This window comes from Heterocephalus glaber, unplaced genomic scaffold (genome assembly GCF_053883595.1).
Source record: "Heterocephalus glaber isolate CG9 unplaced genomic scaffold, H.glaber_assembly_v1.0 deba00001687, whole genome shotgun sequence".
NCBI classification, from domain to species: Eukaryota; Metazoa; Chordata; class Mammalia; order Rodentia; family Bathyergidae; genus Heterocephalus; species Heterocephalus glaber.
Window position 1 is genome coordinate 14,065,841 of NW_028258412.1, and position 27,449 is coordinate 14,093,289.

Genomic DNA, 27,449 nt, shown 5'->3' on the forward strand with positions numbered 1-27,449 from the left:
TTTCTTTTTAGAGATGCAGTGAGAGTTAGAGACAATGATTTCAAGGTACCTTGCATAGTACCTGGCATTTAGTGGGTAGTTAAAAAATGTTGTCTATTAAGGCAATTATGACCTCTGCCAATAAGTTTCTCAGCTCTTGAAAGCCCTGCTTAAACTAAACCTTACTAGAAAGGGCCAAATGCATTAAAGTAATCTTAAGACTATAAAGGTATCCTTGAGATAGGGTGTCTAGTTGTGATATGCTGGTTCCACCACTTAATAGCACCCATGATCACATTCATTAGTAAACAGAGGAAGAATGAGCAATTGCATCTCTAAGATCCCTTTCAATGGGCTCCTTGTGTCATATCCTTGAGAAAAGCCCAGCCCAAAGTCCTTGGTATAGTGCTGTGACCCTCAACCCAGATGTACCTATGACTGGCTTCCTGGTTGGCCTCATGGGTTCCCACTGACATTCTCGCCTCTTCACAAGTGGTAGTGGGTTAAATAGAATCTCTCTAAAATTCACATCTACCTGAGATCTCAGAATGGGATCTCATTTGGAATTAGAGTCTTTGCAGATGCAATTAGATGATGTCACAGTTGATGATGGTAGCACCCCAATCCAATGACTAGTGTCCAAACAAGAAAAAGAGGGGGCACAGTGAGAAGAGCAGAAAAAGGAAAGGTTATGTCTCCAAGCCAAGAAACACCCAGAATTGCTTGGAACCACCAGAAGCTAGGAGAGAGGTATGGAACAGATTCCCTCTTAGCACCTCCTGAAGGAAACAACCATGCTAATATCTTGGTTTAGGACTTCTCACCTCCTAAACTGTGAGACAATAAATGCTATTGTTTTAAACCACCAAGTTAGTGATCATTGATGACAGCAGCCATATAAAATGTGTATACCATCCCATTAAGCAAAGTACTACCATGCTGTCATTCAAAACCCTTCAGTGGTTCCTCATTGATCTCAAAACAGTCTCAACTCCTCAGGCTGTTGTATAAGGCCTTTCATGGCTTTGCATCTCATGGCCACACTCTACTTCCACATACTCTGTTCTGCAGTTACCTTGAGTAATTATGTAACACATTGAGCTCCAGAAGGCACATACATCTCTTACAGGTGTTGTTCTTTCTCTCCTCTTTCACTTAAAAAACTCCTACTCATTCTCCAAAATCCAACTTAAATATTATCACCATTATGAAGCATTGCCAATCACCACTTTCTTCAATTTTCCCTCCAGCAGCTGAGTTACTCTTGCCTCTCTGTGCTCCTACAGCATATTAGTCAACCCCATCTTCTTGGAACACCGAGCTCATGCACCGAAGCTATAGGTTTTACACATCTGTCCTTATTTAAATCTGAGCTCCTGATGTCAGATCTGGCCTTGTTTTTGTAAGGTATCAATAAATGTTTGTTGGAGGACTAATGACTCTGTGGAAAGCATAATGGAGATGGAAGAAAATGATACTATTAAAGACGATGTTTTAGTTATTATCTTGTCACTGAGACACAATACTCAACACTCGTAAATTAGAGGAGGGTAGGTTTATTTGGCTCACATTTTCCAACCATAGTTGACTGGTTCAAGGCAAGAAGAGCATAGTGGAAGGGTCTGATGGAGGAAAGCTGTTCACACTATGGCCAGGAAGCAGAGTAAAGGAAAGAGCCAGGGAGGGAGATACACTTTTCCAGGATGCACTCCACATGACCCACCTCCAGCTAAACCCCCCCTCCTAACAGAAAGTCATCAATAGTGCCTCATGATTTAATCACCTTTCAAACATATGAGGCTTTCAGAGTCATTTTAGACTTAGACCATAAGATATGCAACAGCTGGGAGGTAGCAGCCTGTGTACAAGGATGACAAGAACACAAAGGATTAAGACACTCCACTTTCCCTATCAGTCCTAGGGAGAACAGTGGCCCATGGGTTTGTCTATGCCATGCCTTAGTCACCCATGAGAATCACAATTTTCTGTGCATCCAAAAGCATGTCCATTCTGGAAGCAACTAGTAAGTGCAAATCTGGTTTTCAGGCATGCCTTGATGAAGCTAGAGATCTCTTCAGACTTTGTAGTAACCACAAAAGTATGGGCCCTGTGTGGACTACCACATGGTACATGGAGGCTAAGCATATAGATTCCCTCCACCATAAAATCACTCCCATTTCCCTCATGTCAGGCATAAAGAACTGGAGGAAATGTTTTTAAGAAGCTAAAGAGGACAGGAAGGGAAGATAAGCAAGAACATGGATTTTAGTGCCAGACAGACATGGTTTCAAATTTTTAATCTTCTACTTCTTGGTGGAGTGACCTTGGATAGGTCATTTGCCTTCTCTGAGCTTAAATGTTTTCACCTTTTTTAAAAAAGTTAATTTTATTGGTACATTTTAGGTATACAATATAATGACATTCATCACTGGAAATTTGCACTTTTACGTACTCTTTCTTGGTTCTCATTTTTCCCCATTCCCCTGCCCGCCCCTCAACCCCTCCATCCCTCCCTATTTACAAAGACTTTGGTTCCATTTTTTCATATTAATTCCATAGCCCCCTTTTTTTTTGCTTATTGTCAGCCTTCTCAACATCTTTATTGTGCTTATTTACATTTTAAAAAATTCTTTTATTGGTACATTTTAGGAATACAATACATTAACATTTACCATTGCGTACTTGTACCTGTACATGATGTATCTTGGTTCTTATTTTTTCCCCATTACCTGTATGCCCTTCATCCCCTTCCACCCTTCCCTATTTACATAGATTTTGTTTCCATATTTTTTCATTTTCTCATATTAATTCCATTCCCTTCTTTCCTTTCCCCTTCCCCTCCCACTTCCCCTTCCACTTTGCCCCTTTTCTTCCTATTTCACGTTATCTATTATACCATTTAGTCCTTATTTACACTTTCAGTTTCTCACACTAGAGAAACTGTTCAGTATTTAAACGTGTGTCCTATTTATTTAGTATATGTGCTGCCGAAGCGAGCACAAAGTAAAACTCATTGTTTGTATGTTGCTTCAACTTTTTTTTTTCTTTTTCTTTTGGTACCAGGAATCGAACTCGGGTTCTTGGGCTTGCACAGCAGGCGGCGAAACCACTGAACTAAATAACCAGCCCATGTCCTATTTATTTAACTTAAGAGTATCACCTCAATGTGCATCCATTTAGGTATGAATGTCTCTAATTTTTCAATTTTTATGGCTGAGTAGTACTCCATTTTATAAAATAACCCGTATTTTCTTTATCCAGTCTCCAGTTGATGGGCATTTGGGCTGCTTTCAAACTTTAGCTATTACAAACTGTGTTGCTATAAACATGGGGGCACATATATTTCTGTGGTATGATTCTTTTAATTTTGGGGGGAAGATACCCAGCAGTGGAATAGCTGGGTCAAATGGGACTTCCAGTCCTAGTTCTTTGAGGTATCTCTACACTGATTTCCACAGTGGTTGCACCAGTCTACACTCCCACCAGCAGTGGAGCAGGGTTCCTCTTTCCCCACAGCCCCGCCAGCATTTGTTATTGGTTGATTTCTTGATAGCAGCCATTCTTTCTGGGGTGAGGTGGAATCTCAGCTTGTTTTCATTTGCATCTCTCAAATGACAAGTGAGGTTGAACATTTTTTCATATGTTTATTTGCTATTTCTACTTCTTTACCTGAGGAATGTCTGTTCATTTCAGATGCCCATTTTTGGATTGGGTCTTTAAATTTGGGAGGTCTGATTTTTTAAAGTTCTTTATAGATTCTAGATTGTAGACTTTTGTCTGAGGAACAGCAGGTGAAAATACTTACCCATATTGTGGGTTGTCTCTTCACTCTGTTGGTGGTTTCTCTTGCAGTGCAGAAGCTTTTTAATAAGATGAGATTCTGGTTATTGATTCGTTGTGCTAGTTCCCGTGCTACTGAGGTTTTGTTCATAAAGTCTTTTCAGATGCCAATATCTTCAAGAGTTCTACCTAACTTATCTTCTAGAAAATTCAGTATTTCTGTTTTAATATTTAGATCTTTAATCCCCTTTGATTTTATTTTAGTGCATGGTAAGAGATATAGGTCTAGTTTTAATCTTTGGCAACCCAGTTTTTCCAACACCATTTATTAAATAGGTTATCTTTCCTCCAGTGAGGGTGTTTGGCTCCTTTGTTGAAGACAAGGTGGCTGAATGTGTCTGGAGTTGTTTCTGCATCTTCTAATCTGTTCCACTGGTCCTCAGGTCTGTTTCTTTGCCAGTACCATGCTGTTTTTTTGTTTTCTTTTAAATCACAGTAGCTTTGTAGCATAGTTTCTGTTTTCTTTTTCTTTTTCTTATTTGTATATTAATTGGTACATTTTAGGTATACAATACATTTATGTTTATCATTGGATATTTGTACCTGAACATGATGTATCTTAGTTCTTATTTTTTCCCCCATTACTTGTGTGCCTTTCACCCCACCACCCTTCCTTATTTACATAGACTTTGTTTCCATTTCTTTTTCTTTCACATAATTTTTCCTTTCCTTTCTTCTCTTTCCCCTTCCCCTCCCGCCACCCCTACACCTTTGGACCTTTTCCTATTTCAAATATCAATTATTCATTTTAATCATTTTCATCTTTATTTACACTTTCCATTTCTCACACCAGAGAAATTATTTGGTATTTACACATGTGTGTCCTATTTATTTTACTTAAGAGTATGGCCTCAATGTGCATCCATTTAGCTATGAATGTCTCTAGTTTCTCGTTCTTTATGGCTGAGCAGTAATCCATTTTATATATATATATATATTAAAAAACGCATCTTCTTTATCCAGTTTCCAGCTGATGGGCACTTGGGCTGTTTCCAAACCTTAGCTATTACAAACTGTGCCACTATAAACATAGGTGCACATATATCGCTGTGGTATGATTCTTTTAATTCCTTGGGGAAGACACCCAGTAGGGGAGCAGGTGGGTCAAATGGGACCTCTAGTCCTAGTTCTTTGAGGTATCTCCATATGGATTTCCACAGTGGTTGCACCAGTCTGCACTCCCACCAACAATGGAGAAGAGTTCCTTTCTCTCCACACCCCCGCCAGCATTTGTTATTGGTTGATTTCTTGATAGCAGCCATTCTTTCTGGGGTGAGGTGGAATCTCAGTGTTGTTTTCATCTGCATCTCTCCAATGACCAGTGATGTCTAACACTTTTTCATATATTTATTTGCTATTTCTACTTCTTTGTCTGAGAAATGTCTGTTCATTTTAGATGCCCATTTTTGAATTGGGTCTTTGAATTTGGGGGGGGGTCTGATTTTTTTCAATTCTTTATGTATTCTAGATAGTAGATCTTTGTCTGAGGTACTGCTGCTAAAAATTTCTTCCCATATTGTAGGTTGTCTCTTAGCTCTGTTGGTAGTTTCTATTGCAGTGCAGAAGCTTTTCAATACGATGAAGGCCCAGTTGTTGATTCTTTGTGCTAGTTCCTGTGCTACTGAAGTTTTGTTCATAAAGTCTTTTCTTATGCCAATGTCATTGAGAGTTCTACCTAACTTATCTTCCAGCAAGTTTACTGTTTCTGTCTTAATATTTAGACCTGTAACCCACTTCAATCTTAGTTTAGTGCATGGTGATAGATGTATGGGTCTAGTTTTAATCTTTGGCAGGTTGAAATCCAGTTTTTCCAACACCATTTATTGAACAGGCTATCTTTTCTCCAATGAGGGTGGTTGGCTCCTTTGTCAAAGATGAGGTGGTTGAGTATGTCTGGAGTTGTTTCTGCATGTTCTAATCTATTCCACTGATCCTCGGGTCTGTTTCTTTGCCAGTACCATGCTGTTTTTTTTTATCACAGTAGCTTTGTAGTATAGTTTCAAGTTGGGGATTGTGATACCCCCAGCCATGTGTCTGTTGCCCAGAGTTGCTTTTGCTATTCTAGGTTTCTTCTGCTTCCAAATGAATTTTTGGATTGTTTTCTCTAGTTCTGTGAAGTATATTGTTGGAATTTCAATCAGTATTGCATTAAATCTATATAGTAGTTTTGGAAGTATGGCCATTTTCACTATATTGATTCTTCCTAACCAGGAACAAGGGATATCTTTCCATTTTCTTATATCCTCTTCGATCTCCTTCTGCAGAGTGCTGTAGTTTTCAGTGTAGAGGTCTTTTGCTTCCTTTGTTAGATTGATTCCTAGATATTTCATTTTTTTAGATGCTATTGTAAAAGGAATTATTTCCCAAATTTCTCTCTCAATAGGTCTGCTATTTGCGTATAAGAAGGCTATTGTTTTTTTGAGTGTTGACCTTATATCCAGCTACTCTACTGAATCTGTCAATTAGGTCTGGAAGGCTTTTGACTGAGTTTTTTGGGTCTTCTATGCATAGTATCATATCACCAGCAAATAATGTCCATTTCACTTCTTCCTTTCCTATCTTTATTCTTTTTATTTCTTTCTCCTGTCTAATTGCTATGGCTAATGTTTCCAGAACAATATTGAACAGGAGTGGTGATAGTGGGCATTGTTGTCTTGTTCCTGATTTTAGTGTGAAAGTTTTCAGTTTTTGACCATTTAGTATGATGTTCGCTGTTGGTTTTTCATAGATAGCCTTAATCAGAGTGAGATAAAGACCTATTCCAATTTTCTGTAGTGTTTTTATCATGAATGGGTACTGGATTTTGTCAAATGCCTTTTCTGCATCTATTGAGATGATCATATGGTTTTTGTCCTTGACTCTGTTAATGTAGTGTATTACATTTATTGATTTATGGATGTTGAACCATCCTTGCATCCCTGGGATAAATCTGACTTGGCCAGGGTGTATGATCTTCTTGATAACCCTCTGTATTCTGTTTGCCAGCATCTTGTTGAGGATTTTTGCATCTATGTTCATTAAGGAGATTGTTCTGTAGTTCCCTTTTTGGGTTGGGTCTTTCCCTGGTTTTGGAATCAGGGTAACACTTGCTTCCAGGAAAGAATTTGGAAGCCTTGGTTCCCGTTCAATTTCCTTGCAGAGTTTAAAGAGTAATGGCGATAGTTCTTTAAATGTCTTGTGGAATTCAGCAGTGAACCCATCAGGACCTGGGCTTTTATTTGTTGGTAAATTTTTTATTACATTTTCAATTTCACTCATTGTTATTGGGGTGTTTAGAATTTCTATTTCTTCTTCATTTAACTTTGGCCATTTGTATGTATCTAGGAATCTGTCCATTTCTTCTGTGTTTTCCATTTTATTAGAGTACAGGTTTTCAAAGTAGGTATTGATGATCCTCTGAATTTCTGCTGGATCTGTTGTGGCTTCACCTTTTTCGTTCTTAATTGCATGGATTTAAGCCTTTTCTTTCCTTTTTTTGATAAGGTTGGCTAAAGGTTTATCAATTTTATTTATTCTTTCAAAAAACAAGCTCTTCAATTCATTGATTTCTTGTATCATTCTCTTAGTCTCCATTGCATTGATTTCTGCTCAGATCTTTATAATTTCCTTTCTTGTACGAGCTTTGGGTTTGTTATGTTCTTCTTTTTCTCAGAGCTTGAGGTTCTGCCTTAGGTTATTTAACTGAGTTCTCTCTGTTGTCCTGATATGGGCATTCACTGCTATGAATTTCCTGCATAGAACTGCTTTCATTGTGTCCCACAGATTCCTGTATGTTGTATGGCGTTATCATTTACTTGTAGAAACTGTCCAATTTCTTCTTTAATTTCCTCTGTGATCCATTGGTTGTTCAGGAGAGTGTTATTCAATTTCCATGTGTTTGTGGGTGTTTTGCAGTTTCTTGTGTTATTGATCTCCAATTTTATTGCTCTATGGTCTGATAATATACAGGGGATAACTTTAATTCTTTTACATTTACTTAGATTTGCCCTATGAGCTAGCATGTGGTCTATTTTGGAGAATGACCCTTGTGCAGCTGAAAAGAATGTGTATTCTGATTTTGTCTGGTGGAACACCCTATAAACATCTATTAAGTCCATTTGTTCAATAGCTTGGTTCAGTTCTAGAATTTCATTGTTAATTTTTTTCCTAGATGATCTGTCTATTTGTGATAGAGGGGTGTTGAGGTCCCCCACTACAATTGTGTTATTGTTTATTTGGTTTTTCATGTCCATTAATATTTGTTTTGTATAGTTGGGGGCATTCATATTTGGTGCATAAATATTTAGGATTGTCATCTCTTCCTCTTGGATTGTTCCCTTCCCAAGGATGTAGTGACCATCTTTGTCTCTTTTAATTAGATTTGGTTTGAAATCTACTTTGTCTGCAAATAAGACTGCTACCCCTGCTTTTTTCTGGGTTCCTGTCACATGGAGAACTGTTTTCCATCCTTTTACTTTCAGTCTATGAATTTCCTTTTGAGTTAGGTGTGTTTCTTGTATGCAGCATATTGCTAGGTTTTGCTTCTTAATCCATTCTGTCAGTCTATTTCTTTTGATGGGTGAATTGAGACCATTAACACTGATAGTTATAATTGAGAGATATTGACTCATTCTTGCCATGATGTTTTATTGTTGTTGGCTCTTTTCTTATTTTTCCCCCTTTCTCTTTAGTGCCTTACCTTGCATAGTGTCTTCTCTCTGTTGGCCCTCATGGAGTTGTGACCTTCATTGTCTTTTTCTAGGATATTGCTTAAAATTGTTTGGAGTGCTGGTTTGGTGTTCATGAAATTTCTCAGGTATTCTTTGTCATGAAAGTATCTAATTTCCCCATTGATTTTGAAAGATAATTTTGCAGGATACAACAGTCTAGGTTGGAAGGTATTTTCTTTTAGGCCTTGAAATACTTCACTCCAGGCTCTCCTTGATTTGAGGGTTTGTGTTGAGAAATCTGCCGTGATTCTGATGGACTTTCCTTTGTAGGTGATTTGTTTCTTTTCTCTAACTGCCTGTAGAATTTTGTTCTTCCATTGGGTTTCTGGGATCTTGACTATTATATGTCTAGGTGTAGATTTTTTTTGATTGTGGCTGGGTGGAGTTCTATATGCCTCACTTATCTGTGTGTCCAATTCTCCACCTCTGTCTGGGAAGTTTTCTACTATTACTTCTGTAAATAGTTTTTTTTTATGTCAATTGTACTTTTTCCTTTTTTTTTTGTGGACTCCTATCAGTCTTATGTTATTCTTCTTTGCATCATCTAGCAGCTGTTGGATTGATTTCTCATGGTCCCTTACTATCTTTAAGAATTCTCTGTTTTTATGGTCCTTAACCGCAATCCTGTCTTCTATATCTGATATTCTGTCTTCAGATTCTCAGTCTGCTCTGCATGCTTTCAATGGAGTTTTTAATCTCCTGAATATCTGTTTGAATCTGTTTCATGGATTCCGTTTCTTTCTTATGTTTTGGGATCATGGTTTTCATTTCTTTCATATGCTGGGCATTCATGCCTTCCAGCATGTTTCTGATCTCATCTATTTGCTTGTCTGTTTCTGCTCTAGAGCCTCTAATCATGTCTTTCACTCTACTCACCATCTCTGTATTTATCTGGGAGATTATTTCTGCTTTGAATTTTTCTAGAGCCTCATGTATCTGCTTTGTTACTTCCTGTGCTATCAGTTCAGGATGTCCAGGTGGTTGGGTAACTGAGTTTTTCACCTCATTTCCCCCAGAATTTCCCTTTTGTGGCATGGAAGCCTGCATTTGTGCCTTGCTTAAATGCCTGCTCATTTTTGTTTTTGGTACTGTCCTTGGTTTAATTCCTGGGGTGATATTTCAAAATTGCTTAATGCAGGTATCTTTATTGCTTGTGTTTAAAACCCTTGTGGAATAGTTGCTTTTCAGAGGTGTCTTCCAGACATGGCTTGTGTTTAGGTTTTGAGGCTCTAATGACTCTGAGGCTATTTTATTTTGCTTATACCAGGAAGGAAAACTGATTAGATCAATTGCAACATGTTGGGCCAAATGTTACAATCAGCAATACCATAGCATCAAGTGAAGCTTAGAAAACGACAATTTGTGGTAGTTATCAATCTATCACATTTAACTATGTGAAGTATAATCCCCTATGCCTCTGTAGTGTGGGACCAGGTAGCAAAAGAGCCACAAGGTGGGGGGTGGGGTGGGGGTGGAATTGGGCCTTGCAGGCACCTGGGTGGCTAAAGGGAGCACCAGATGAAGGCGGGGCTCCAAGTCACTCCCAGGACTTCACTGTGCCGGCCGCAGGAACCAGAACACAGCCAAGGAGCCTCAGGCTGCTTGGGTGACCTGCGGAGAGAAGCACTGGATGAAGGTGGGGCTCCGAGCCACCTTTGTAGCATAGTTTCAAGTTGGGGGTTGTGATATCCCCTGCCATGTCTCTGTTGCCTAGAATTGCTTTTGCTATTCTAGGCCTCTTCTTGTTCCAAATGAATTTTTGGATTGTTTTCTCAAGGTCCATGAAGTATGCTACTGAGATTTTAATTAGAATTATGTTGAATCTATATAGCAGTTTTGGAAGTATGGCCAACTTCACTATGTTGATTCTTTCTATCCAGGAGCAAGGGATGTTTTTCCATTTTCTGATATCGTCTTCAATCTCTCTTTTCAGAGTGCTATAGTTGTCAGAGAAGAGGTTTTTGATTTCTTTTGTTAGATTGATTCCTAGGTATTTCAGTTTTTTGGATGCTGTTGTGAAAGGAATTGTTTGCCCTATTTCTCTCTTAGTGAATCTGTTGTTCATGTAAAGGAAAGCTATTGATTTTTATGTGTTGACCTTGTATCCAGCTACTTTACTGAATTTGGTTATTAAGTCTAGAAGACTTTTGGTGGAATTCTTGGGGTCTTCTATATAGAGTATCATGTCATCTGCAAATACTGACAATTTGACTTCTTCATTTCCTATCTTTATTCCTTTTATTTCTTTCTCTTGTCTAATTGCTGAGGCTAATGTTTCCAAAACTATTTTGAACAGGAATGGTGATAGTGGACATCCTTGTCTTATTCCTGATTTTAGTGTGAAGGATTTCCGTTTTTGTCCATTTAGTATGATATTGGCTGTTGGTTTTTCATAGATGGCTTTTATCAGACTGAGGTAGAGACCATCTAGTCCAATTTTGTGCAGGGTTTTTATCATAAATGCATGTTGGATTTTGTCAAATGTTTTTTCTGCATCTACTGAGATGATCATATGGTTTTTGTCCTTAGCTCTATTGATGTAGTGTATTACATTTATTGATTTGCATATGTTGAACCATCCTTGCATCCCTGGGATGAATCCCACTTGATCAGGGTGTATGATCTTGATGATCTTCTGCATTCTATTTGCCAGTATCTTATTAAGGATTTTTGCATCTATGTTCATTAGTGAGATTGGCCTATAGTTCTCTTTTTCAGTTGGGTCTTTCTCTGCTTTGGGGATCAAGGTGATGCTTGCTTCCAAGAATGAATTTGGGAGCACTGCTTCCCTTTCAATGTCATTGAAGAGTTTAAACAGTAGTGGCAGTAGTTCCTCTCTAAATGTCTTATAGAATTCAGCAGCGAAGCCATCAGGACCTGGGCTTTTCTTAGTTGGTAAGTTTTTAATTATGTTTTCAATTTCATTGATTGATATTGGCTTGTTTAGAACTTTTAGGTCTTCTTTGTTCAACTTTGATAATTCATATATATCTAGGAATCTGTTCATTTCTTCTGTGTTTTCCATGTTATTGGTGTATAGGTTCTGGAAGTATGTATTGATGATCCCCTGGTTTTCTTCTGAGTCTGTTGTAGTTTCATCCTTTTTATTCCTAATTGCATGGATTTGGGCCTTTTCTTTTCTTTTTCAATAAGGTTGGCTAAGGGTTTTTGTTCTTTCAAAGAACCAACTCTTGGCTTCATTGATTTTTGGTATTGTTCTCTTAGTCTCCATTGCATTGATTTCTGCTCTGATCTTTATCATTTCCTCCCTTGTATGAGCTCTGGGTTTGTTCTACTCTTCTTTTTATAGAACCTTGAGGTTCAGCATCAAGGTGTTTAATTGGGCTGGCTTTGTATTCCTAATATGAGTATTCACTGCTATGAATTTTCCTCATAAGACTGCTTTTATTGTGTCCCATAGATTCCAATATGTTATATTGTCAGTGTCATTTAATTGTAGGAACTGTCTGATTTCTTCTTTAATTTCCTCTGTGACTTATTGGTTATTCAGAAGTGTGTTGTTCAATTTCCATGTGTTTATGAAATTCTTGTGGTTTCTTTTGCTATGGATCTCCAATTTCATCTCACTATGGCTTGATAATATACAGGGGATAAGTTCAGTTCCTTTGCATTTACTTAAATGTCTATCAGTATGTGGTCCATTTTGGAGAATGACCTGTGTGCAGCTGAAAAGAATGTGTATTCTGATTTTGTGGGGTAGAACACTCTGCAAACATTTGTTAAGTTCATTTGTTCAAGATTTTGATTGAGTTCTAGTATTTCATTGTTTATTTTTTGTCTAGTTGATGTATCTATTTGTGACAGTGGGATATCGAGGTCCCCCATTACTACTGTATTAGTGTTTATTTGATTTTTCATGTCCATTAGTATTTGTTTTATATAGTTGGGTGCACTAGTGTTTGGTGCATAAATATTTATGATTGTTATCTCTTCTCTTGGATTGTTCCCATTACAAGGATGTAATGTCCTTTGTCTTTCTTAATCCATGTTGGTTTGAAATCCATTTGATCTGCAAAGAGGATAGCTACTTCTGCTTTTTTTCGGGTTCCTGTCACATGGAGTATTGTTTTCCATCCTTTAACTTTCAGTCTATGAGTTTCTCTTTGAATTAAACATGTTTCTTGTATGCAGCAAATTGTTGGGTCTTGCTTCTTGATCAATTCTGCCAGTCTATTTCTTTTGATTGGTGAATTGAGACCATTAACATTGATGGTTATAACTGATACTTATTGACTTATCATTGTCATGAACCTTTTCTTTTTGTTGGATTCTCCCCCTTTGCGTTTTATTTCTTGTCATGCCTGATGGATTCATTCTGCTGGGCTTCTTGGGGTTGTGATCCTCATTGTCTTTTCCTAGGATATGGTCTAAAATTTTTGGAGTGCTGGTCTGGTATTCATGAAGTTCCTAAGGTGCTCTTTTTCATGAAAGTATCTTATTTCTCCATCAGTTTTGAAAGATAGCTTTGAAGGGTACAGCAATCTGGGTTGGAGGTTGTTTTCCTTTAGGGCTTGAAATGTGTCACTTCAAGCTCTTCTTGCCTTGAGGGTTTGCATTGAGAAGTGTGCTGTGATTCTGATGGGCTTTCCTTTGTATGTGATTTGTTTCTTTTCTCTAACTGCTTATAGAATTTTGTTCTTCTGTTGGATTTCTGGAATCTTAAGTATTATATGCCTATGTGTAGATTTTTTTTGATCAAGGCTATTTGGAGTCATATATGCCTCACTTATCTGCATGTCAAGTTCTTTTCCCTTGATGGGATGTTTTCTGCCAGCACTTCTGTGAATAGTTTTTTTTATGTCATCTGTACTCTCTCCTGTTTCTTCATTGACTCTGATCAGTCTTATGTTATTCTTCTTCGCATTGTGTAGCAGCTGCTGGATTAATTTCTCATGGTCCCTTACAATTTTAAAGCAATTTTTCTTTTCCTGGTTACTAATTGCAATCTTATCTTCTATATCTGAAATTCTGTCTTCACATTCGCTCATTCTGCTGTGTAAGTTTTCAATGGAGTTTTTAATCTCCTGGAAATCTGTTTGTATCTGTTTTATGGATTCCACTTGTTTCCTATGTTGGGATTCCATCATGTTCTTCAGCTCCTGTATTTTTTTATCCTCTCTAGATTTATTTATTTATTTATTTTTCCCCATTAAGTTTATTGGTACATTTTTGGTATAAAATACAGTTACATTCATCATTGGGATCTTGTACCATTACATAAGTATCTTGATTCTCATTTTTTTCCCCTTCCCCTGCCCTCCCTTCACCCCCTCCACCCTTCCCTATTTGCAAAGCCATTGTTTCCATTATTTTTCTTTTCTCATATTTTTTCTTTTCCCTTTTTTCCTTTCCCCTACCCTTCCCACTTCCCCTGCACCTTTAGACCTTTTCTTCCTGTTACACAATTTCAATTATACATTTTTAAATTACAATATCAAGATCTAGGAGACATTACCACAGATTTTACAGAATTTAAAAGGATATAGAAAGCATATTTCAAAAATCTGTTTTGAAATAAATTTGACAACTTCTAAGAAGTACCTTGGAAGACAAATTAATGAAACTAACTCTGGAGGAAATAAAAAAATTGAATAGCACCTATTAAAGAAAGCATATTCCTAGCTTGAAAACCTACCTATATGACAACAGCAGGCTCATAAACATTTTAACTGATAAATTATATCAAATAATTAAAGCAGAAAAAAGGAGGAACACTTCTCCCCTCATTTTAGGGAATCAACATTGCACTAATCCCAAAACTGGATAAAGATAATAGAAGAAAAAAGTCTGAACATAGATAAAAATTTGTTTAACAAAACAAACTATTAGAAGTCAGATCAGGCAGTATGTAGAAAGTGGTTTTGTTATAGGGATGGCAGTGTTGGTTCAGCATTGGAAGATTCACCCCCAAAAGTCATCATTTTAACAGAGGAAAGGAAAAAGGCATATGATACTGTCACTAGGTGGAGAAAAAGTATTGGACTAAATTCTACAGCTGTTTATAGTAAAAGCTATCCGGAGACTAGAAGTAGAACAGAACCTTCTCAACAGATTAAAGACATGTACTCCATACTTCCAGTGAGAATGCCTTATATGAATGGAGAAGATACAATTCTTTCTCCTTAAGGTGGGGAACAAGGGAAGATATGCTTATTCTTCATCTGTCCATTAAACTTTGAAACCTAGGCCCCACCAAAATAGTCTGGCAATAAAATGATGCAATTAGGGTAGGATTCGCAAGGTAGAAGCAAAATCTTTATATGTAGATGAAATGATCATCTACAGAGAAAATACTAAGAAATCTCTAGGAGCCCCTAGAACTTGTACTTGAATTTAGCAGGATTAGAAAACACAAGGTATATATAAAAATTCAGGTCTGTGTATACTTGCTATAAATGAAGAATTGGATATTGAAATTTAAAAGTTATGTGGGAGTACAAAGGACCTAGAAAAGTTAAAAAAAAACAAACCAGTGTTGGAAGACATTTAGTACCTAATTTTAAGACTTCTTCTAAAGCTACAGTAATCGAGGCAGTGTTGGTGTAAGGAAAGACATATAGATCATTTGAATAAAACAGAGAATCTAGAAATAGAACCACACATAGATGGTCCACTGAGTTTTGAAAGATTATTTAACATTAACATTTTACAGAATATGAACTCAATTCAAGAGCCAAGGAAGAGATAGTGTTTTCAGCAAATGGCACTATAACACCTGGTATCCATATATAAAAAATTCACCTCAATCCTTTATTTCCATACATAAAAATAACTTGAAGGGATCTATGAACCTAAATATGAAAGCCTAAAAGTATAAAACTTTAAGAAGAAACTATAAGGGAAAATGTTTATGAATTCAGGGTAGGCAAGAACTACCTAGTATACAAAAGACATGAAGTATAAAATAAAAAAATTACTAAATGAGATTCCGTCAAAATTTAGAACTTTAAATGACATCATTAAAATGAAAAGTAGTCCTTAAACAGACCATGTTTACAATGCATATAACCTATGACCAGAATATATAAAGAATTCTTAGAGCTCATTAATAGACAAACCAATTAAAAAGTAGACATAAGAAGATGATAAATAGCCAGTATAGCACAAGGAAAGGTGTGCAACTCTAGAATCAGAAAAATACTAATCAGTACAATAACAAAATTGAATTATACGCTCATTAGGGAGATGAAGTTAAAAGTTTTAAAAGCCTTGTCATGACTTTTTCTTTTTTGTTGTGTTCTCCCCCTTTGCATTTAATTTGTCACGCCCAATGGCTTCATTCTACTGGGTTTCCTGGGGTTGTGATCCTCATTGTCTTTTCCTGGGGTATTGCCTAAAATTTTTTGGAGTGCCGGTTTGATATTCATGAAGTTTTTGAGGTTCTCTTTATCATGAAAGTATCTTATTTCTCCATCAATTTTGAAAGATAGTTTTGCAGGGTACATCAATCTGGGTTGGAGGCTGTTTTCCTTTAGGGCTTGAAATACACCACTCCAAGCTCTTCTTGCCTTGAGGGTTTGCATTGAGAAGTGTGCTGTGATTCTGATGGGCTTTCCTTTGTATGTGATTTGTTTCTTTTCTCTGACTGCTTGTAGAATTTTGTTCTTCTGTTGGATTTCTGGAATCTTAACTATTATATGCCTATGTGTAGATTTTTTTTTATCAAGGCTATCTGGAGTCTTATATGCCTCACTTATCTGTATGTCAAGTTCTTTTCCCCTGCTTGGGAAGTTTTCTGCCATCACTTCTGTGAACAGTTTTTTTATGTCATCTGCACTCTCTCCTCTTCCTTCATTGACTCCAATCAGTCTTATGTTATTCTTCTTTGCATCATCTAGCAGCTGCTGGATTAATTTCTCATGTTCCTTTACAATTTTAAAGCAATTTTTTTTCTGGTCACTAATTACAATCTTTTCTTTTATATCTGAAATTCTATCCTCACATTGGTTCATTCTGCTGTGCAGACTTTTGATGGAGTTTTTCATCTACTGAAAATCTGTTTGCATCTGTTTTATGGATTCCAGTTTTTTCCTATGTTGGGATTCCATCATATTCCTCAGATCCTATATTTTTTTTTATCTGTGTCCTCTCTAGATTTATTAATCATGTCTTGCACCATGAGCAAAATCTTTGCTGTTATCTGAGTAATTATTTGTGATTTCATTTTTCCCAGATACTCTTTTGTTGCCAGTTCAGAGAGTCCAGGTGGTTGAATATCAGATTGTTCCATCTTGTTTCCCTTTGGGGTTGCTGTAGGTGATCCAGAAGTCTGTTTTTGAGGCTTGTTTACATGTCTTCTCATTTCCACGGTGTGGGGGGGCGGTGCTTCTGGTGCCCACGCTGGTCAGCTTCTCTGCCCTAGGAGCTTGGGATGGTGGCAGGGGAGCTTCCTTCTGGGTTTTGGGACTGGCTCACCTTCTCTGCCCTAGGAGCTTGGGATGGCAGCAGGGGAGCTTCCTTCTGGGTGCTGGGACCGGCTCAGCTTCTCTCAAATAGAGCTGTAAATTATCGCAGCCTATCACGCTGTGGTTGTCAGATCCTCTCTAGATTTATTAATCATGTCTTGCACTATGGGCACAATCTCTGGTATTATCTGAGAAATTATTTCTGATTTCATTTTTACCAGATCCTCTTTTGTTTCCAGTTCAGGGAGTCCAGGTGGTTGAGTATCAGAGTGTTTCATCTCATTTCTCTTTGGGGTTGCTTTAGGTGATCTGGAAGTCTGGTTTAAGTGAAATAAATAGGACACACATGTGTAAATATCAAATAGTTTCTCTAGTGTGAGAAACTTAAAGTGTAAATAAGGACTAAAAGGTATAATATATAGTGTGAAATAGGAAGAAAATGGGCAAAGCAGAAGGGGAAGTAGGAGGGGTAGGGGAAAGGAAAGAAGGGAATGGAATTAATATGAGAAAATGAAAAAATGGAAACAAAGTCTTTGTAAATAGGGAGGGTTGGAGGGGTTGAAGGGAGGGCAGGGGAATGGGGAAAAAATAAGAACCAAGAGAGATTATGAGAAGGTGCAAATTTCCAATGATGAGTGTCATTATATTTTATACCTAAAATATACCAATAAAATTAATTTTAAAAAAACAAAAAACCCCCAAATATTTTCTGAAGACGTATTGAGAGCCTGTCATTGTTCTAGGGTCTTTGGACTTGAAAATGTAAATGCTGAAGATGCTGAGGGATTTTAAACAGTTTTTCAAGACCAAAGAAAGTATGCATGTGTGAGCTCTGCTTCCTTAAGTTGTTTGTTAACATCTGAAGTTTTCAGTAGAACCCCGTTGGGTTCTAAAAAAGGCCATCTGACTTTCTGTCACTTTGCTCTCACCTCTGAGGGAAGTTCCATTAAGTGAATCTGAATTTCCTGCTGCACTCCTTTGCTGAAAATGTCACATAGAAGCAGGAAGGTAAGGACTGGTGATATTTCTATCTATTTGAACCCTGTCCAGATATAGACACAGGATACCACTTTGAAGGCTGTTTTTTAAGCCACTGGAAGAAAATTCTACTTGCAAAACTTTCCCTGTGACTTGCTCTCTGAGAGTGATCTGATTAGTCATGTTTGTCTGCATTTATTCGGTGTACATTTCAAAAGTCATTTATTGAAGCCACATTTAAAATATATAAAAATGTTCCTGATTTAATGCAGGTAGAAATCTCCAGAATGTTTGTTTTTTGAATCGGAGGTATAGGTGGTGATGCAGACAAAATACATGCTACTCAGGAACAGTGAAAGCAGAGAGAATGACGACAGGAAGTATACAATGAGAAAAACACTGTGGACCTCTTTGATGTTATTGTGAGATACATCCCCTACCCCTCTGACAGAAAAACTTAAACCATATTTCCTGCACTATAAGCCTAATCTTTGAAATGCCCCTAATCTCATTTTAACAAGTAAACATGATTGAGTTTGTCTAACTAGAGATTTAATGACCTGGAAAATGCATCGTGAGCACCTGGCAACCCTCAAAAACTTTCATACGGCAACTGCACTTCACAAACATGAAACCCAGGGTTGGTATATTTGACTTGGCTTTGTTTAGGAGGCAAAGTCCACTGTCTTCCAGTGACATATTTTACAGAAACACGTGGTCCATGTCATCAAATAGCATAGGTGATACCCTGATTGAGTGATCATTCTTCCCATAAGCTTACCGAGCATTACTGTGTGTGAATTTTTGTGCAAAGGTGTTTGATGTTAGGGATAACAATGATAATGGCAGTCACATTTTACTGAGTGCTCATTATGTACCTTGTGTTGGGGAAGAACTTGCCATTGGAATTTCTCATTTAATCTCCACCATGACCCTATAAAGTAAATTTACTGTGATTATCATAGTCAGTTTTTTTTCTTATGCTAGGGATTAAACCCAGGCCCTCACACATGCTAAACATGTGCTCTACCACTGAGCTACACCTAAATCCCTACCATGAATATTTTACAGATGAGACCACCGACCAAGATGAACTATCCTCAGTTCCAGTTCTCAAGGAGGAATCCGATAGACTCAGCTTGGGTTAAGTGCCTATATTAGTCAGCTTTGCCATTGCTGTATACAACATCTGACACACAACTTAAAGGACAGATTTAATTTGGTTCATGTGTTAAGGGGGCTTCAATCCATGGTTAGCTGGCTCCAAGGGAGAAGCAGCATGGTAGAAAGACATGATGGAGCAAAGCTGCTTAGTTCATGGAAGCAGGAAGGCAGAGCAGGGGAACAGTGTCAGAAAGGAAGGACAAATCCAGAAGTATGTGTCACCGATCTCCCAGGTGTTTCCCAGGCCAATCAAGTTGACATAATCAAGCTTAACCATCACACTGTCTATCTCTATTCACTAAGGCAAAGAGAGGTAAAGAGATGAAGAGGTGGGAGAGGAGACCAATGATATCCTGGGTCCTGGGGTGACTGCTTTGGAAGGTCCCATTACATCTTCTACTACTGAACACCACAACACACCCCAGTCTCTGGGATAAAGTCCCTTTTGTGGTCTATGAAAGGGTTTTTATTACTTATAACAGAGAGGTCCTGGATTTGCTGGTTTTGTAATCACAGATCTCTGAGTATTTCCAGAGCCTTGTCCTAAGAGTTGGCCTCTGTCCTTTGCAATATTGTGCACACAATTGCACAGTGGAGCAAAATAATAGAAGGCACAGGGGTCTTGAGCACTTAGTTGTGCCAAGCAGGCCTCTGGCAGTCTGCAGGATCCCGTTCCAAAAGGCTTCCAGAAGGTGGCAACCCCAGGTCAAGCATTTTCTCGAGGCTCAGAAGGAAGAGACAGACACAAGACCTTCACTTATCCTAATTTTAAAAAGGCTGTTCAACCTACAATCAAAATTCTTTTAAACAAACAAAAAGAATTCTTTTAGCTCTCCCCATGGGGGTCGACAATGACAATAATGATAAAAATAGCTCTTATTTATTGCTATTTGCTATGTGCTGGACCCATAGCATGTATTGTACATATTCTGTTTGGCATTCACAACAGCCCTTTCAGGTAGGGATTATTATTGCTCTCATGGTACAGAGGCAGAAACTGTGGCTCAGGATGGCTAAGTAACTTGCCCTAGATCACACAGCTATGAAGTGTGGGAGGTAGTATCCTACTCCAATTCAGTCCCAGGGTAGAGCCCAAGCTCTAACATTATATTACACCCAAGGCATTGAGCCATTTCCTGGAACCCCAACAATTTGATGGTTAGTGTTGAGGTCATTAGCATCTACAGCTCAAAATATCTTCTACAAATTCTGAAAGCACTCAAGTGTTGAAGGCATTTAAGAAAAAAGAAGAAACACATATATCACATATACACACATGTACATAGACATATACATTTGTATATTGTGTGATGTACACACATAATTATGTATACTTGGGAAAGGAGATTACAGGTGCACAGATAGTGACAATGGAGCTGCTGGTCTCACTGAGGCAGCTGTCATTGGGTGACCGTTCACTTTCTGATGTGTCTTGAATTTGAGTCAGCTCAGCATCCTAATATCCTTATGTTAAGTCAAATCATAAGAAATTGGGTGCCTTGGTGAGGTCAGTGGCTAAGACCTGCTATCCCTGGAGAAATAGCATCACAGAGGCCCCCAGCATGTACTATACCAAGGCCTGCCTTGCTTGCCTGAGGTTAGAATCCAGGAGAAGTCATGTAGCATGGCTGCCCTACTGGGAAGTATTGCTGCTTTGAGAATCTTTCTTGAAAATAAATGTCAATGAAGGCAAAAAGAATAAGCATTTTATGTATAAATCCACCTGCTACTGTTCTTGGTTAAGAGCATCTGTGTCCTTGTACTTCAAAGTCTGCTTCAGAGATAGGAGCCTGCATCACCCAAGCACCTGCTAGAGATGCAGAGCTACAGAACTTGGAGCTCTGCATTTAACAAGATCAATGGATGATCACATGCATGTTAGAATATGAGAAGCAAGAGCTCCTGGAGGCCATCACATGCTTCGTCCTGGATTTCTTAAACCGGAAGAATGACCACTGACTTTTCTGAGGGCTCCATTCATTCATGTATTCATCCATCCATTCATTCACCTATTTAAAAATATATGTGTTGAGCATCCATTGAGTGGATTGAGTAGATTGAGCAGAAACTGAGGCTATAACTATCAATAGGAGAGATGATTTCCTAACCTAATGAAACTTATTTTCAGGTGGGAAAGACATTAAACAAGTGTTTATTTAGTTAACATGGTAAGTATCACAATGAACAAATGTAACCAACACTGCAAAGGTGGTGCTTCGGAAAGACCCAGCCTGCATGTGGATAGGGAGCACTTGAAGAGAGGATTAGAGAAGGCGTCTGTGGGACAAGTGATATCTAACCTGAGACCCAAATCATTACAAAAGTGCATTTGTGAAGTGAGTGTTCCAGGCAGTAGGAACAACTTGTGCAATTGCCTGTAGATAGGAAGATGCAACCTTGTATCTAAGAGACTATCACCTTGTCCCTTAAATTTTGAGAGTGGCATTATTGTAGCTGCGCATGTGATAATGAGATATGGGAACTGTCTCCCCTTCAAGGAGAGGTGTCCAATGACCTATTTATTCTATGTATGAAAATATGAGAAGTTATAGATAAGCAGACATGTGTCCCCATAGAGAAAGTCTATCTCTTTTATATGGGCACATAACAGGCAGGAGTTAGGGTGCTTTCTTAGACGTAGAGGAAAGAAGGGCATCTTCATCTTCCATTTGCACATTTAGCTTGCAAGTCTTCAGTTGGTAATGGTAATGTGAGCAAAACTACCACCCCAATGAATGGGAGGCTTGCTCCGTGTGTGTATGTTTGTATGTATTTGTATGTATGAGTGTGTTTGTATCAGAGAGAGAGAGGAGAGAGAGAGAGAGAGTTGGTGTTGATTTGTGGAAGAAATGGGATATGAGGGGAGGAGGTTAACCCTAAAGATGTCTTGGGCTGGGACCTCAGCAATTCCATAGTCTGCAATTCTTACCCAGTCTTTTCCAATTGTACCTACTGCTTCGGATATTATAGCTTTATGGTTACACAGAGTATACGTGGGGGTGTCCCAGGAAGCACCAGGAAGAGAGTGAGACAGCAAAGGAAGGTGTGTTAATGACCATGTAGGAAACCAAATGGGCAACTTAGGTTCAGCCCTACTGGGCCCTACTGAGGAATAGTATACAGAATGGAGGGCTCAGCAAGCTTGTCTAGAAAGAGGTTTTGCAGGGCATAGTCTCTCTTCTTGTAGAGTGAAAGGAAATAGAGACACTATATAAACACACAGATGTGGCTGTGCTTCAGTAAAATTTTGTAAATGCTAGTAATGAGCCAGATTTGGTTGGTGGGTGGTCTTTTGTGAACTCCTGGTATAGAATATTTCTTAGAAGCATTGTATCTGAAGGCAAAGCTACCCAGTTATTTATCCACCGATTTTTATTTATAATGGGTGAAGGGCTCTTCCTAAGGGCATTACATCTTGCTCCTTCTGGACTGCCCCAGATCACAGATGAACCACTATGGTGCTACTATGGGAAGCCATGGGCATGAGTGAGAATGGTAAGAGCCATAAGGCTATAGACAGGGCACTAATCTAGCTGCTATGTCCCATAACAATCTGGAGGGGACTATTTTACAATGAATGAAATGAGACCCAGAGAGGAAAGGCAGTGAGTCTGAGATCACACAGGTGGGTTGTAGTCCTAATCAAAAAGAGCTTGTCTATATGCTACCTGTGCACTGTGAGATTTTGAAACAGGAACATATTATGTGTTGCTCTCCAGTTGCATTTTAAGATCTGGCAAAGAACTTGTGTTCTGAAGCACATGATTTGGAAAGCATGTCACCATAACCTTCTTCATGAAATGAATTTTCATCTCCTTCCTGAACTGTTACAGAAGCTCTTGAGATTCTAAGCAAAAATAAAGATGGATAATTTCAGTGTTCTTTGTCCTTTAAAACCTTTACAACCTTTATAAGTTTTTTGATTACATTTGTTTCCAGGACACAAATATAGAACTTTTACAAACCAGTAAGAACACAGCAAACTACCTGATAGAAAATAAGCAATGATCCAAATATCTAATTCTCAGAGGGGAAAATGGAGATAGACAATAAATACATAGATTCCTCAATCTCAGTGATCAGGCAAATGCAAGAAAATGTCTTCTTTGCCCATCACACTCTTAAAAAAATTTTAAATGGAAACTAACTGATATTCAGGTACTCTTTGTAGACTGAAATTGATATAGATTTTTATGAAGGGTAGTTTGATTAATAAAATCCATTTCTTTTCCCTTTCTTCTTCCAAGACCCAGAGGAAGAATTACAATTGGTTCATGCCAATCATGGTCATTCTATTCCTTGTGCTGGTGACAGGTGTATATATTAGTTTGCAGCTCAATCTTGGCCAATGGACCTGAAGAAAGCTGAAGGGCTATGGCTGCACATATCACCTAAAAAGTCTCCAGCCATTGTGGGTCCACTGAGGAGGCATTCCTATTTTTCTGAGAAGGGTAGACCAGAAAGATGAAAAGAAAGCCAGGGATGTAGCTCAATGGTTCCGCTGCTTGCCTCGCAAGCATAAGGTCCTGAGTTTGATCTCTGGTACCAAAAACAAAAACAATAACAGAAAGATGAAAAGAAAACTGCCTGGGTTCATAATGATGGCACTAAGCCATTGAATTACCCAATTTTGGAAACTCCCCACCATCAGACTTCTAGGTAATATAAGGACATCAAGTCCTTATTGTTTAGCCACTTGGATCTTCATTTACTGCAACTCAAAGTGTCTTAATGGGTATAATTATCTCTCCCATATAGAAATATGAGCTCCTGTGTCCAAATAGGCAACACAAAGTATTTGTTTATTGCATGTAGTAGGGAGATGTTAAGAGGAACTTGATTGTGTATCTTTGGGAACTTGGTGAAATAAACCATGGTTGCTGGGGATTTAGCTCAGTTGTTCTGGCACCTGCCTCGCAAGCTCAAGGTCCCGAGTTCGATCCCTGGTGCCAAAAAAACCCAAAAAACCCAAAAAAAACAAAAAACAAAAAACCACGGTTGAGTAACACAGCTGGTTCCTAGGCAGGATTAGAGACAATAAGGTAAATCTCTTATGTACCAATTCCAACATGGAAAGACTTCCAAGACAGAGCCTTAAGTTTTAAAAGCTTGTGAAATGAATACATGGGGCATAATCCCATTTGTGAAGAGCAAAATAATTATAAAAGTGAAATGTGTAAAGATTCATGTATATATATTCATGCCAGTGGGAAATGGTGTGGGAGAAGCCACATAATATGCATAAAAGTATTCACTTCTGGAGACGGGAGATGGACAAGGAGTGCTAGTTAAGAGAGATATCTGCTTTTTTATGCACAATGCTTATCCTTTCGGCAATAAAAACGGGTGAAATTATGACTTTTGTCATAAAAAAATCCCACCTGCTCATTACAGAAAAATCTAGCAAATACTGGAAGGCATGGATGTAAGTTCAAACTATGCATAAGACAGAGTTCCTTTTTTTAGACCACTATTTCAGGCCTCCAGGGAATTCTCCTCAGGCCCTCAAATCTGTTTCTTATGTGTAGCACAATTACTCCAGCAGAGCTCAGTGTTTCTAATCAAAAGCCAGTTGTCAAGTAGGCAATGTCACTTTTCCTAGTCCGCATAAACAAAGGTTTGTGGGAGCTGTGTATGGGAAGCTGGAGAACTGCATCATTAGGACTGGAGGGGGAAGGGGAAGAAAAGAGGAGGAGGGGAGAAAGGAAGGAGAGGGAGAGGGAGAGAGAGAGAAAGAGAGTACAGAAGGAGGGCAGAAAGGAGGCAGAGGGAGAGAGAGAGGAGGGAGAAAGGAGGAAGAAGAGAAAGGCAGAGAAGGGAGAGAGATATTAAAGGGAGAGGGAGAGATAAGGAGGGAGGAGAAGGGGGGAGAAGGAGGAAGAGGAGAGACAGATGGAGGAGGTGCTCTGCATATGATTCTGGAAAATTCCTGGTAAAAATACAGAACTATCCACCCTGTGTCTGTTTTCTCCCCAAGACTTGGTGCCGTAGGAATTGAATCTGACCTTCCAACGGAGAGAGCCTTCCTAGCGATGCTCCACTGGTAATGACAGCCTTGTAGGCACAGACTATGTCGTAATTGCCTTCCAGTTGTCTCCTACATTTTTCTAGGTTGGGTACCATTAGTCTCAAGGCTCCTGTCATGTGGCCATTAAATCATTGTTTTCTCTGACAGTGTCATTTCCGCGAAGCCCCAGAGGGAAAGTGCTGCACCATCTCCAGGGCTGGAATGCTGACATCTGGTCGTTATGCCCAACAGCCCTTGGACCGCTGCCCCCAAAGAAGCACCTTTGATGAGACTGCACAATGGCTCCCCAGATGCCCAGCTCTGCATTTCTGCTCCAAGCTTCTGCAGCGTGGAATTATCCTGGCCAGCAAGCACCCACGAGCACTCATTTAGGAGACTGGGTCTGGCAAATGGGTGGAAAGAAAAGAAGAATGGCAGGGAAAACAGATTTTTTTTCCCCAGAAATGAGAAAGGATGCTCCCCTAAGGGTTTCACTTATTTTTTCCCCTACTGGCGAGAGATGGAAGCTAAATTTTTCAGACAGGGTCTAACTGTTGTCCGAAACAAATTGTTGAGAACAGAGAGATTTGAGGTCTGCTGAGTGTGGAAAAATGAGGTGGGAGGAACAGTCTTCGTGATTGGTTTGCTGCAGCCTAGCTGTGGGGGCGAGTGAAGGGGGTGCTGGTGAGTTTTAGATGAGGAATGGCATGAACAAGCCCTGTCCCCACTGGGAGTCAGCATTCATTCATTCAACAAACTCTGATGGTTGCTTTCTGCCAGGTACCCTTCAAGGCATGGAGGACATAGCAATGAACCAAGTGTATTCGAGTTGGGAATTTTTTGAACTTGGGCTTTCACACTGAGCTACATCCCCTACCCCTTTATTTTTTTTTTATTTTGGGACAGGGTCTCCCTAAATTGCCCAGTCTAGGCTTGAATTTGTGATCCTCCTGCTTCAGCCTCCCTGAGTGCTGGGATTACAGTTGTGTGCCACCACGCCCAGCTTCAATTGGAAAGCTGAGAACTGTTGAACTCAAGGGAGTATTTACAAAGGTGAGGCCAGGGGCTGGTAACACCAGGGAGACTTTACCACTCTTAGGCCTGAAGGGGCAAAGCCAGCAAGCAGCAGCCAGATCCAGGAGGGTCATTCCCAGGAGGCCATGTGACAGAAGCTATGGCCTCAGGCACAGAGTCACAAATAACCAAGTCAATGCATCAGAAAGGTGGCTGGGGTCAAATACTGTACCTAGCTCTCTCCTCTCCCACCCTTGATTTCCGGCTGGTCCTTCCAGTTGGCTGAATTCAACCGGCAGCAGGGGAGCAAGGGACACCATGAAATCGTCCTCTTCCTTGGGCATGGGACAGGGAGAAGAGTGGCAAGTGGCCCTGGAGAGGCAAATGGAGTATTTCCAGCACCTTCTCTGCCCTCCTAGAGCTTACATTCTACTTAGGGGAGATATACACTAGACACATAAGCCAGTAGCTCTAAATTACAAGCACTCAGTCTAAGCCAAGCAGCGCCTTTATGCAAATTGGAAAAAGTCAGCCTCTCTCCAAGTGGACAAAGCCACCTTCCAGGGCACCAAGGCACCTGGGTTAGCCAGGTCAGTGCGGCCTGGGTGCCAGCCCCCATTTGATGTTTGGGTCAGGAGCTTGTGTGGGACTGAACCCCTAAAATATAATATCCTTGACCATCAGGGAAGCGAAGTGTCTGGAAGAAGTGAAGCATCGGAGGAGAGTGATGAGGGGTGTAGGCAAGGGAAACTGTGAGAATTTTGCCCACATTTGATTTCTCATTGTTCAAGGGTCCTCTGCCTTTCTGTCAGCCCTGCTCCCACCAAAGAAGATCACCACCATGACCCAGAATAGGTAGGTGACAGGTGGCATGCACACACAGCTTTTCCAGAGAATTAGGCTTGAGCGTGTGGGTGACAGGTGACAAACGTAGCCGATTAGAGGCCGCTCCCCTAGAAGTAGCCCTTTGTGGGCCCCTGCAAACCTCAAAGCTAGGTAGGCAGAAGTCCGGGTGTGTCCCATGCAAAGTTAGTCACTGGTGCGAGCTGCCTGAGCTAGCAGGGGACAGCAAAGCACTCCTCTCCCAGCTCTGGCTCCCTGATCTGTAATGAGCAATTTGTCTTTCAGCCTTGATCTGCTGTCAGCAGGCGGACACTGACTTCGAGTATTAATTTCTCCTCGAGCTGTCTTACATTGCAGCCGACAGAGGGACAAAAAATGAAGTAGAGTTGTCGATCCAGAAGCCCTTCACCCAGCTGCTTTTATGAGCAGTAAAGCTGTGGGGAGAGATGGGGCCCGAACTGCACTCCCCTTCTTTTTCAAAGAAGCAGA

The 27,449-nt window shown here is 39.4% G+C and overlaps 1 protein-coding gene and 1 long non-coding RNA gene across 3 annotated transcripts in view; one reads left to right on the forward strand and one right to left on the reverse strand.

The window, feature by feature from the left end:
• Window positions 1-27,449, reverse strand: part of Ccdc60 (coiled-coil domain containing 60) — a 203,485-nt gene that overhangs the window by 135,496 nt on the left and 40,540 nt on the right. The gene's annotated exons all lie outside the window — the stretch shown is intronic.
• Window positions 453-26,320, forward strand: LOC110348818 (uncharacterized). The gene is made up of 3 exons (XR_015446276.1): window positions 453-729; window positions 3,043-3,159; window positions 25,272-26,320. It is a non-coding gene; the product is annotated as an uncharacterized LOC110348818 (long non-coding RNA).